Raw genomic sequence first — 14,277 nt, forward strand, 5'->3', positions numbered from 1 at the left:
ACGTGTTTGTGGTAAAAATTGCTCTGGGCCCTTCATACCACGGCTCCGGCTCTCATAACACGCCTACACCTCGGCCCCACAGGACACGATATTCCCTCATATTCCCCTCACTGCCCCTCCTCACAGCATCCTCCTTCCCCCTCCTCCCTCTTATCTCTCCAAGAATGAGAACTGCAGGTGTCTGAAAGGAAAGGTAAGGAAAATAAAGCCCTGTGATGGTTATGGTGAGAGGGACGCCTTAGTGTGGTGGCTCCGATTTATCCAGCTGGCTCCACTGCCTGGTTATACAAACGTCCTTCAACTGTGTCCGTATCCCTCGAAAGAAGGATGGTGGACTGGGATAGCAACTTAAGCCTGCAGTCCACTGGGTTCGCATTTCAAAGGAGCCTGTGGACACAACAATACCAGCATAGGGGTCATTGTAGATACAGTAGTTACTATTGGGAGGCAATAAGGATAAATCGCAAGGGTCTTGATCAATCTCCTCGTTAGAATGGGAAAGTGTTGTTATTGGAAAGCTTAGACGGAGATAAAGCGGTCAGAGAGGGATACTGCTGTCCAAAAGGAGGCAGGGAGGAGAGCGATGATCTAAAATTTCGTTAAACAGATATGCAGACCTTCCACAAGCCCCACCAACATGTGCTGAACACACCTCACGAACACCATTAAACCAAAGCTTGAGCACCAGGAATGTTGATAATTACTGTATTGTGATTATTATTCCTGATTGCGATTGACAATTCACCTCACAGAAACACCCTGGCCACCGCTACTAAAAGGTTAACTATACTCTTATTACTTTAACTTGGCCTGAAACTGCCCTGTCTCCATTTTGAATGCTGAACGTGACAGTATATTAACACTAACTTATGATGTTAGTCATGATGAAGTGCTATGATAAGGATGTAGCGCCGGGTCACTGTCTTTTATTCTGCCACTGAGCTACGTGACACAAGCTGCAGAAGGACAAAAATCTGGGCCAATTTAAGGTGAAAGGAGTATAATACCAAACATTCACCAGCACTCCTTCACTTAGAACCGTATTATGAAAACTAAGGACGCGGAACTGTGAGCAAACCCCTAACTTTTTAAGGAATTCAAGGAACACAAGTTAGATCTAATCAGCCTGCAACCTATTTCCCATTGTAATTACCAACGAAAAACAAAAAGTCAGACATTCTATATCATCACATGCTTCGAAAATTATTGTAAAAAAAAAAAAGAAGGGTTCGTCCACATCATCATACTCCTAGTTTTATTAATTCGACCAAACATTTGCCAGCACGCCTTTGCTTAGTCAGGCAGGTATACGCAGTCAAGGACAAAAGTTCGCTAAGTATTTCACCTCTTCTGCTTCTCTCCTTTCCTCTGGGGCTAATACTCCAAAGCTGAGGATGGTCTGGTATGCTTCATTGCCCACGGATTATTGTCTTTTTATTATGTCTGAAAGGAAAAACGACGGACATGCCCTCATTGAGCAGTGGAATATTAGGGAAATTTTTGTCCTTGCGAGTTAGGTTAGATTTGATTTCAGTAGGGTGGGTTTGGTTCGGTAAATTTAGGAGAAAAAGATAGGACAGGATAGGATACGACAGGACGGGACAGATGAGACAGGATATGATAAGTTAGGTGGCTGTGGGACTTGTTCGTCATTACACATGTTAGATTAGGTTAGGTTAAGGTGGGCTTGCTTTGGTCTGGTCAGATCAGATTAGGTTAGAACAGCGCAGAAAAAGACAGGAAATAATAGGAGAGGAAAGGAAAGAGAGGAAGAGCAGAGCAGAGCAGAGGAGAGGTCATGACAGGACAGGAAAATATAAAATACGTGAGGATTGGTTAAGGTAAGTTAAGCGGCTGTGGGTCTTGTCTTGATCGTCATTACACAAGTTACTGCCCGAGTCAAAGGGGATTAGGACGGCCCCGAAGCTATCTCCAAGGAAAATCCCGACTTCAAAGCCCCGGAGTTTACTGGGAACTGCACATCAAGGCAGCCAAACTTCATGGGGGGCTTTGGGTTGGACTAAATTAAGTGTTGCTTGTACACAGAGAATCTTATTTTCCGCACAGAAACAGTCTCTCTCCCTCCCTCCCTCCCTCCCTGTCTGTCTGTCTCTGTCTGTCTGTCTGTCTCTGTCTGTCTGTCTCTCTCTCTCTGAATCAGGTTCAGGGTAATTGCACATTAATTTCCAGGCCAATCGTTTCAGAAATGAAGGCTTGAGGACGTGGCAACACGCGCAGTTAAGAATTAAAATACCCACATGACGTATGGAAAAAAATTGGAAAATAAAAAAATCGGGGTATAAATACAAGAAATCGAGATATATAAAGAAAAATATCGGTATATAAATAAAGAAAAAAATCGGGATATAAATACAAAAAAAAAAAAAAAATCGGGATATAAGAAAAAGTCGGGATACATATAAAAAAAAATCGGGATATAAAGAAATACTGGGAAATAAATGCATAAAAAAATCGAGTTATAAATACAGAAAAAAACAGGCTATGGATTCAGGAAAAAATCGTGATACAAGTACAGAACAAATCGTGATATAAATACTGAATAAAATCGGAATACAAATACAGCTACAGCACACCTCCCAACTCAGGCACTCTGCTCACACAATAAAGACAGTAAAGAGTACAGGATTCATCCACAGTAAAAGTAACAAATTTAGTTTTTATATTGTTGACTGTACGAAAATAAAGGACTTACTTAATCTGGACGAGGAATGCCACAGCCTACTAAAGTCTCACGTCGCTCACCTGTAAAGAAATCCCCGGTATTAAAATCATCATCATCATCATCGCCATCATCATTATTATCACCATTAAAATCACCATCACAATCATCATCATCATCGTCATCACCAGCAGCACTAACGACGTCACTTCATCATCCTATTCCCACTAGTTTAAATGGGGCGACCAAGATCCAGAAACAGGAAAAAAAAAAAAAAAATACAAGGACATTCCTAAAGTTCCTAATTGAAAAAAAATCACCTGGTGTTGGTCAGCACGAAGTAAAAAATATAAAAATAAATAAAAAACAGCAGTATCTCCCACATGACAGTATTGTGATACCAACTCTAACGTACGGAAGTGAAGCTTGGACATTGTTGGAAGGACACAAGTCAAGAGTGAGAGCAGTGGAAATGAGTTATTTAAGAGGAGCCTGTGGAGTCACGTGGAGAGACAGGCAGACGAATGAGGATATAAAGGAGCGTTGTGGTGTGGATGTGGATGTGATTGGAAGCGTTATGAGGAACACACTGAGGTGGTTTGGCCATGTGGAGAGGATGGAGGGTGAAAGACTGACGAAGAGAGTGTATGTGAGTGAGGTGGAGGGGGGAAGAGGGAGGGGGAGGCCGAGGATGAGATGGAGGGATGGGGTGGAGAGGTATATGAGAGAGGGGGGTGTGAGATGGGAGCAGGGCAGTGAAATGGCGGGGGACAGGGCGACTTGGAGGCGATTTGTTTGTGGCCACCCCAAACGGGATTGAGGCGTCTGGCAATAGATAGATAGATAGATCTCCCACACTAAATACAATCACCTGAAGCAACGGGAAATATATATATAAGGCTATAGCACTGAGCAGGCTAAAATAGTAAAAAACATCATATTATATCCGGTTATAAGAACCCCAGAAAAAAATAAAAAAAACAAAAAACTTTCACCCATTTATTTTATTTCGTAAGACTACTTCCTGTGAGACGGGGGAAGGGGGGGAAAAGCGACAAATGGATCCCAAAGATTTGTCGTTCTCAGGTAGTGAAAGAATTAGCACTAACCCAGAGTAACCCCCCCCCCCCCAGTACGGCCAGACGATTTCTACTCAACCCACTCACACGAAATGTCTTCTCTAAGCTGAATATAATCGCCTGGTGATTAAAAGAATAAAACAGAAAATAATTACCGCTGTTAAGAGATTTATATATCTATATCTGTATTCATGTCAATCAATCAATCAATCTCTCTATCAATAAATTTATATATATTTTCTGCTACCTTCAAACATTTTTATTCAGGCCACTAGAGTTCTCTGAGACGAAGCTAATGAACGTACTATTTTATCCCTCGAGCTTGGAAAGTAGTAGTAACAGTAGTAGTAGTAGTAGAAGCAGTGGTAGTAGTAATAATAATAATAATAATAATAATAATAATAATAATAATAATAGTAGTAGTAGTAGTAGTAATAGTTATTGTTGTTGTTGTAGCACTAACGTTTATCTGAATGTGAACCCAGTGGGCTGCAAGCTGAAGCTGCCCCTCGACTCCAGCCCACCATGATCCTTTCGGAGAACCGGGAGGGAGCTGAGAGACGTCTATATAAGAGAGCAGCTCCATCGCCAAATTACTCGTCAATGGGTGCCACCACGTGAAGGCGCCCTCTCCAGCAACAGTCTCTCCCCCCAAAAAAATAAATAAATAATAATAATAATAAAATCTCGTTGTATCTGGAATAAAACAAGTGCTGGGGAAGGGCTCCTCCATGCGGTGGCACCATTATAGCCCCGCTCCTCAGCTGCCCAGGTATACAAACGTCACTCAGCTTCCTCCATCACCCAAAAGGACAGAGGATTGCAAGGCTAAGGCAAAATCAGTCCATAGTCCATAGGTTTCATGTTCAGACGAGCCTGGGGTTGCAACTACTACTACTACTACTACTACTATTTCTACTACCACTTAAATCATAAAACACATCATGGTCAGTTTCCCTGTCTCCCTGTTGTTTACTGCTGGGAAAGAAAAAAAAACTGTTGACTGTTGTTCAAAGCGATCCGGCACTGGGTTAATCCATTTTATTGAAAAGTTAAGCCATATCTATCCAACACATGGCCATCCTGCACACACACACACACACACACACACACACACACACACACACACACACACACACACACACACACAACTACCAGCTGCTGTTGTTATCATTGTCCCCTGTTTATCCACATGTCTAGTTTTTGTTAGCGGTCTCTCTCTCTCTCTCTCTCTCTCTCTCTCTCTCTCTCTCTCTCTCACACACACACACACACACACACACACACACTAACAATCCCACGTCCATTTTCTGCCCCCTCCTACCCCCTCTCCCTCCTCGTATTCCTCCCACGTTACCCCATCTCTCTCTCTCTCTCTCTCTCTCTCTCTCTCTCTCTCTCACGCCACGGCCAGCAATCGGCGCCATCGTAGTAACTGAAAAATGTTATCGGCTTGAAGGTAACTGATAGCCTATTCCAGGTGTCACGAACATAGCCCTAATCCCACACAACTGTTTCTAATTCCACTTCAACGTCTTTACTCCTCTTGCCTTTTATTTCCTTCTGTTTTTTCCTGTGCTTGTCTTCTCGTTTTTTTTTTTTGTGGTTTATTTTGTTGGTTTTATTCTTCTGCTCTTTCTCCCACGCAACATTTTCTAATTCATCTTTATCGTTTTTACTGAGCTTCCCTTTCCATTTCCTTCAGCTTTTTATTTTGTCTTTTTGTTCTTTTGTGGTTTATCTTATTTTTATTCTCTTCCTCTTCACCACACACATATTCTGATTCCACTCCATCCCCATTACGCCACTTGCCTTGCCTTTCCTTCTCATTTTTCCTTTATATTCGTTATTTTTGTGCTTGTCTTTTCGTTTTCTCGTTTATTGTGCTATTTCTCTTGCTCTTTACCCGACACAGCAATTTCTATTTCCACTCCATCCTCTTTACGCCTCTTACCTTGCCTTTCCCTCTGGTTTTTCTTTTATCCCCTCTATTTTTTGTGCTAGTTTTCTCGTTCTTTTTATGGCTCCTTTTGTTACTTTTATTCTTTTGATCTTAAATCCGGTGCAAAATATTCAGACTCTCTTCCATCCTCTTACTTTCCTTTTATTTTTGGGTTTTCTCTGATTCTTCTTCTTTCCTTTTCTTTTATCGTCACTCTTGTCCTTTCTCTCTTCAGTTCGTTTTTATATTCATTTCGTTCTCTCTCACTCTCTCTCTTACTTTATCTCACTGTTTTCTTTCTTCTCTTTCTCCTTTCTCCCTCTCCTCTTAACATTGTCGTCTTTCCTCTTCCTTTTGTCCTTTGCCCATTAATTACATTTATGCTCATTTTTTAGTTTAGTCTATTTCTATTATTCTTTTAATTCTTTCTTTCCCTGCTCTCTCTCTCTCTCTCTCTCTCAATAAATAATGCATTCTCTTCAAGTAACTTTTTCCTTCCTTATTTCTTCATCATTGTCTGCTCTCCCCTTTCATCCCTTCAGCTCTTTCATCTTTTTCTTCCAGCATCTCACTCTCTCTCATTTGATTCCCTTCAGGTATCTTTCCTTCCTTATTTCATCATCTTAATCTGTTCTCCCCTTTCATTTCTTCTTCTTCCCACACCCCTCTCTCTTCTCCTGCATCTTTTTCTTCCATCACGCTCCTCCCTTCCTTCTGTCTGTCTCCACTTCTCATCATCTTCACCGTGTTCTGTTTTTACTTTTCATTCATTTAAGCGATACATTTTATTCATCTATTTCTCCTTTTCTTATCTTCACTTTTTCTCTCCCTCTTCCTTCCTTCAACTTCTCCCTTCCTTACTAAACGTCCTTCAAGCTTCTTTTCCTTCCTTAATCCATCGTCTTATCGTCCTCTATATCAGGTCTCCACTTTCACCTCTTTCTTGTGCATCTTTACCTTTCATCATTTTTTCCCTCTTGCTTTCTCTGTCTTTCTTCGCCTCTCATCTTCATTGCTTTCTTTTTTCGTAATCACTCCTTTGTTCTCCTTCGTCTTGACTTTTACATCTCTCTCTCTCTCATTTCATCTGTCTCCTTTTCACCCTTTTTATCGCCTTCAACCAGATGAAGCACTTTGTCTTTTATTCGTACTATTACCAGACTTTTATTTAGCTTATCTTTCTTGCCTTGCTATCCTTGTCTTTAACTCAGGGAATAGTTACCTTCGTCATTTCTTTCCCTTTAACAGACTCAAAAGGATCACTCTATCTGTTGCTGTTTGCTTTCCTCTCTCTCTCTCTCTCCACTTCTCATACTCTGCACTGTTCTAATTTTTTCCTAACGATTCCTTTGGTTTAATTACCTTTCATTTTCTCCCTCGTATCTTCTCTCTGTTGACTTCTTGCTTTTCAATTTGTCACATTTTTTCCCTACTCTTCAACAATTCTGCAATTATGTCCGATTTTATCCTGACTTTTTTCTTTCTCTGTTAGATGCCATTTTAATCTCACCAAATTTGTCTTCCTTTACTCTAGTTCTTCTATTTTTTGTGGGTATCTACTTGTACTCCACTCCTTCTCATCTGAAAGCCAAGAGGTTTTGCGGGTAAAGGTGCCCCAGTGAAATGTGGCCCTTAATAATTTACATCAGAATACTGGCTGGCGTATACTGCTTACAAATGCAACTCAGGGTGAAGCGACTGGACACAAACTTTTAATGTTAAGTACCCCAGCTGCCGGTCAATACACGCTTCTGAAGGGGCAAAAAAGGAATGGATGATATGTCCTATCTATCTATCTATCTATCTACTACACTGTTACACTCTCTATCTCCCTATCACACTATCCATCTATCGCCAGACGCCTTAATACCGTAAGGAGTGGCCACAAACGAATCGCCTCCATGACACACTGTCCTCTGGCATCTGATTGCCCTGCCTTCACCTCACACCTCCTCCCTCATTCCTATGCCCCTCCACTCCATCGGTCTCCCACTCCCCCACCCCTTTCAACGTAACTCGTATACTCTCCTAGTCAGTCTTTCATTGTCCATAAAGTAGATTCATTCAATTCCTTTCTCTTTCTCAACCTCCTCTCTATCCTTTGTCTTATCTTTTGTCTTTTCCGCCTCTCATTTTGTATCCTTTTTCTCACAATTCTCTTTCTGTTTCTTCCCCATCATCATCATCATCATCATCATCATCACCACCACCTTTTCTTCCTCTTCCACTAATCTCTACATCCAATATACTGTCTTCTCATTTTGTTTCTTTTGTTCTCTTCCTCTTTCTATCCCTTGTTCTTTCTCTCCTCTTCGATTCATCCTCATCCTTTTTTCTCGCCTGCTCCTTCTCCCCTCCCCCCTCTGCTTCTCTTATCGTTCTCTTTATCTCTCTCTTTCCCTCTCTTGTCATTCCTTTCTGAACTTTGTTTACTTTCCTGTTCTACCTTCTTTTTTCATCTTTTACTCTTTCCCTTTCTTTCCATCCCTTCACATCCCATCTCTCTCTCTCTCTCTCTCTCATTACCAAGACAATGTCAGCCCCACCAAGGAAGCCACACCTATGATAATTGCTGTTGTGTTGTATTTCCTCTTGTTTTCTTCTTTCATCCCTCTTCTTCCCACTTTCGTATTGTTTTTCTTTCTCTCTTCTTTATCTCACATTTTTCTAAGCTTGGTTAATGTTTTCTTTCAGCTTCCCCCCCTTTTTTTTTGGTTGTTGCTGCCCTTTTCTTCATGTTCTCTCTCCCCCTCCTCCTCCTCCTCCTACCCCATTACCTTCTTGTTTTCCCTCACCTGCTCATCTTATTTACATCTCGTGCTTGCTCATTTTCCCCTCATCTTGATTTTACTCTTTTCACTTTCCTTCTTCTCTTTCCTTTTCCCCTTCCCTTTCTCTTACATCTCTTTTAGTACTTGCAGTGACTATTATTCTCATCTTTTATTTGCCCTCTCTCTCTCACCCTTTCCTCTTCTCCTCCCTTTTTATCTCCCTTTTCCAGTTCTTCCTCATCCCTCCCCCCCCCTCTCTCTCTCTACCCCTCACATCCATTTCTTTTCCCCAGGCTAATTGGAGTCGTTGTTTCTGTTTTATTTTCCTACCTTTATTTTTCCTTTAAAATCTTCAACATCTCTTTTACCTACAACGGCCAATTTTAGTCTTTCCTGCCCAACTGCCTACCCATCTACTTACCTATCTACTTTCCTACTTACCGCCCAACTCCCTCTTGCATATTACTATTTTCTACCTACCTACTTATCTACCTGTTTTCCTACCATCTACTTACCTGCCTACTTCTCTGCTTATCTCCCCACTCTTACATGTTACAACTTCCTACCTACCTACCTATGTCCTTATCTACCTAGTTTTCCACTTACCTCCCAGTCTGTATTCCAGGTTACTCAAGTCTCATACACGGACACAGATTGCATAAACAACATTAATAGAGTAATATCGTGCCTTTACAGAAACCGGCTATTCTCTTCACTTAAACTAGGCGATAATATTCTATCTCTCCACTCTGACTGACGACCTGTAAGAGAATAACATCAGAATATGGTGCTAGTCACGAAGCAGTGCTATAAAAAGAATATACAGCCTTAGCATTGTTTTATTCTGCCAATGTGCTTCGGAAAGTAAATTGCAAAAAGAAAATCTCTCCCTATACTCTGTTCACTCTAACGTGACCCAAATTTTCGTCCGTTTGTGGCTTATATCATGTAGCTTGATGGCAGAAATGATAACACTAGACCTACAGTATCCTTTTTACAGCACTTCTTCGTGACTGGCATCTTCTTTCAATGATAATCTGTTGTTACACCTCAACATTCAACGTGAAGAGATGCCAATATTAGGCCAGGTTAGGGTCATAAGAGTACAGTTAAAATGAAGTTAAAATGAAGAGACAAAATAACTGAAGGAACAGGTACTACACAGCTTCCTGAGCTGACGAGAGAACAGTCCTTTGTGTGTGTCGAGATATTTTAGTCTCTGCTAAATAAAAAATCCACAAAATGAGCCAGAACAAAATACATCTCTGTTGTTCCTGTAATCAAGGGTACTATAGACTCTATCTCACTGCAGTTCTCAAGACTGAAAATTTAGAGTCCATTTTCCTTGGCCCCGAGCTGGGCAACGGACGAAAGAGAATAAAAGAATGACGTTAATGAAGAACGAAGGAATGATGAAGAATGAAAGAGAAGGATGGGAGGAGAAAAAAAGAAAAACAAGAAGCGACAGAAAGATGAAGAATGGACGAGAAAGAAGGAAAGAAAAGGATGAGAAGAGAAAGATGCATAGAAATTATTTCAGAAATATAAAACACTAGGGTCGATGAGTTCCTACCTTAACTCTTTATTTGAACGCTTTTTTTTTTTACTTAGGCATCTGCAGGAGGATTTTTATCAGCTGAGCGAAGTCTAGTAGCCAGGGGGTTGAAAATTACCTTAATAAATCCTCTGACTGTAAGAACTCCCCTCTAATAAATGAAAAATACCCAGGATTTTGTCTGAATAACTTACTGAAGTCTGACCACGGTTGCGAAAGGGTTAAGTGAGGGGGTTGCAAAAACAAGTCAGGAACCAGATAATTAATGACCTTGGCCGAAGAATACACCATTATTGATGGACCCTGAGTTCATTCTTATTCCAGGGTGAGGGAGAGTGAGTGAGGTGCCTGGTGGGTGAGTGATGAGTCTCTGCAACTTGTTAAGTACGAGTACTATGGAAAGGTATGAGTCTCTTAATTTTGCTTTGTGGAAGGGTGTAGATCTCCGAGGGTGTTGGTGAGGGTTTTTTTGTGTGGAGGGGTGAGTGTGGGTGTTTTGTGTGGAGGAGGTTAGTGTGGGTGTTGGAGTGAGTGTCGGTGTGGGTGTGGGTGCTATGTTCGTTGGAAGTTAGTATGGGTATGTGTGTGGGCGTGGGTGCTGTGTGTGTGTAGGGTTGATTATGAGAGGTTGTGTGTGTGAGAGTAAGTAAAGGGATGCGTATATGTGCAGTGTGTGGGGTACGGGTGTAGTGGGTGTGGGAGTGGACGTGAGCAGTGATCTGAGGTGTGTGTGTGTGTGTGTGTGTGTGTGTGTGTGTGTGTGTGTGTGTGTGTGTGTGTGTGTGTGTGTGTGTGTGTGTGTGTGTGTGTGTGTGTGTGTGTGTGTGTGTGTGTGTGTGTGTGTGTGTGTGTGTGTGTGTGTGTGTGTGTGTGTGTGTGTGTGTGTGTGTGTGTGTGTGTGTGTGTGTGTGTGTGTGTTCTGGACTTCTTATCTCACAGTGAAGGAGAGTGAAGAATGCGCTGAGTGAGTGAGTGAGGAGATTGGCAACTCAGCAAGGAAACGGTGGAAGACAATGAATTTCTGTGTGTGTGTGTGTGTGTGTGTGTGTTCTCCTGGTAAAAAATCAGGTCAACTGCGGACCTTGAGGCAAAATTAGGAGCAAGCAAGAGTGAGTACATGTAGGCAATTAGTAGAAGCCGATTACAAGTCAGGACTGCCTTACAAACTTCCGGACCTACCAGGAGAACGCGAAAGATACAAGCAAAGGAAAGAAGCAAGGTAGAAAGGAAAAACTAAGTGTGAAAGTAAGTGACGATGGAAGGAAGGAAGGAAAGAAGGAAGGAAAGTAAATGAAGAACATGGAAAAGCATCAGAGTGCATCAGAAAGTAAGAAAGTATGAAAGTGAGTAACTAAAGAAGGAAGGAAACTAAATGAAGAACATGGAGGAACATCGGAAAAAGTGCATCACTCGCGTCCTACAGCAGTTCAGGATCGAACATTTAACTACTTTGTGACCTTAACGTTTGATTGAACCTTTTCCGTCAGTCTTGCCTAACCCTCTGCCCTTCTACTTAATCTGGATCAAGCTGGACCACAATCGGATTAGCCTTGACCAAACAAAGCAGCATTCCCTTCCCTCTCCTACTGGGTAAAATTTCAGTCATTCGTAACCCCTTCAGCATGACGACGTATCTTTTTACTCAAGCAATCACTATGCGAGTTCTTGAAACCGGGGAAAGATATCGTTGTGAATGGGTTAATAAAAGCTGTATCTAACCCTTTCAGCTCGAAAATCTCTCCCATGCTGATTAAAATCGTCTGAAAGTAACGGGAGTAAAATTATATATACAGCCACGGGATATCGGAAAGCCAACAAAGGCATGTCGTAGACGAAACTATTAGATATACAATACGGTAACAGCACTGCATCACAACTCTCTCTCCCTCAACTATTAAAGCTACAGTTCATCGACGCACACTGTTGAGAATAATATGGAAAACTAATAGGTGTTAGTTAATTGACTTTTGCCAAATTTTTACCACTATATTGTTGAAGCTTAATTCCACTAAACTGAGGAGCAGCACTGAAGTAACGCAGAAATTTTTAAAGCTACGGCAAACCTACGCACATCACTGGAGGGCTTAGCTATGGAAAAGTAGCAGACGTCACTAGACTGCTGAAAAAAAAAACAGTACGTTGCCAAACTGAGAAACAAAAAACTGGCTTATGTCTGAAATTATTAAAGCTTCAGCGGACATTAGGCACATCACTGGAAAACCAAAATACCAAGCAAGTCTGTTCGTTCTAAAAAAGGTCCTCTATTTTAAGTGTGGATACCTAAAACTTTAATCACAGGACGCTTTGCTGCTAATAATACATCATACAATACGAACCTGGCCCTGGATTAACAAATGAGCTTAAAATCAATTATATGTCTGAGATTTTTTAGGAAGACATGGAAAGGATACTACCCTCTCCTTGCCGCCGTTCCTGCAAAAAATCAATCACAGTTATGACAGATTATTGGCCGTCTTTGTGAATCTCAGCGCCAAAGTTGCTAATTCCCGTGGTCCACCTCCTCAAGAAACAAGAGTCTATTCCAGTCTGGCCAAGGGAAGATCGGCTGGAAGACTGATCGTACGCTTAGCCCCCTCAAACCGATGACGCATTGTGATATTTTCCATTCTTTTATTGATTCCATTCTTTAATATACAGTATTCCATTCTTGCCATTACCAACGATTACATTCAAATTAATAGAGATTCAATTTGGCTCTCTATTATCTTGTTTTTGCTTTTTCTTGGAGGGAAGAGTCTTACGGGCTTGTGGCCTTTGGTTCCCTCTTCCTTGCATTTAAAAAACGATCTCCAGTAGTGAAAGGGTTAATGAAGGCTCTCTGTAACTTTCCCTGTTTAAAAAGTCTCTCCAAAGCTGAATAAAATCGTCTGGAGGAAGCAATGAAGAAAATTTTAAGTACGTCCTTGGAGAAAAGGGGTTATAACATGAACTGCAAAGTGGAAGACACGGCCCCAACTTCTAACACAAGACAAAGAAAAATAAATCTAATACTACATACGTAACACTTTATATTGCTTTCTCTGTAGTTATTAGATATGTTCAGCCTGCATCCCACATAAAAGTGCAGTTAGTAATGACATAAAGAGGCCAGACACGTAACTTTACCATGTGTTTTGGAAATTGCCGTCAAAACTGGAGGCTTTTCTTCCCCCAACATCATTTGATTTTAGGGATATTTGACTTTAGGGATATGGCTACATGACCTTCACACAATACTGGAGGTTTGTTTTTCCCCTACGTGATTTAAGGTATATGGCTAATGTCCCTCACACAAATTTGGAGGCTTGTTTTCCTTTATGTGATTTAATTTTGGGGATATGGCTCATGTCGTTCACACAAATTTGGAGGCTTGTCTTCCCATGTGACTTTATTTTAGATATATGACTTATGTCCTTCACACAAAAATGGAGGTTTGTTTTCCCTTACGTGACTAAGGTAAGAACACGAGTAAATTCCCTCACACAGATCTGAAGTGTCGTCTGAGAAACCTCCTGTCAGAATCCCTGTTATTTCTGTTCCTGAATCTAAAAGTAATAATCCCTTTGACGCTAGTGACGTATTCTATTGATTTATTCTTGCCACCTTGATAGGTGTTTCTTTACCTTGAAGAAGACTTTTTCGTAGTGAAGGGATAATGGAGGCGATATCTCACAAAGTAAAAAAAAAAAAAATGTCTCATATTGAATAAAAGCCATTGCATTTTTCATTCTTGTCACCTTCAGACGGTTTTATTCACCCTGACCCTTTTATAGTGAAGGGGTAATGAAGGCAATATCTAAGCCACACAGTTTTAAAAAGTGTCCCATGAACTATGTAAAATCCTTTAGAGACAAAAAGAAAATTATGCAGAATATGTCATGGAACTGAAGGAATTAACATCATCGATAAATATGATCTGATAATTACATGTAAAAATAAATGTACTGTTTTATTACTTGTACATATCAAAGTAAATATATTTTTTTCTCTTCCCCCATCCCCCCTCTCTCTCTTTGAAGGGTGCTGCAATTTTCGTTTTTTATAGTTCTTTGACTTTCTCGCTAATTGGGATGCAGTGCTGTCCAATAAAAAATTTAATGAATTCTGTCACATTATTCAACATTTTTTTCCGCTGCTCTTCTGGCTCCCCACCCTCTAGGCTATCTTTTATCACCTGTATCCAAGTCATATAGGGATAACATTTAACTTCTCACTACAACAGGGGAGAAAAATCGTAACACGCCTCTAAG

The sequence above is a fragment of the Coenobita brevimanus genome, chromosome 46 (assembly GCF_032717465.1).
Source record: "Coenobita brevimanus isolate Jiangsu-jjx chromosome 46, ASM3271746v2, whole genome shotgun sequence".
In the NCBI taxonomy this organism is placed as follows: domain Eukaryota; kingdom Metazoa; phylum Arthropoda; class Malacostraca; order Decapoda; family Coenobitidae; genus Coenobita; species Coenobita brevimanus.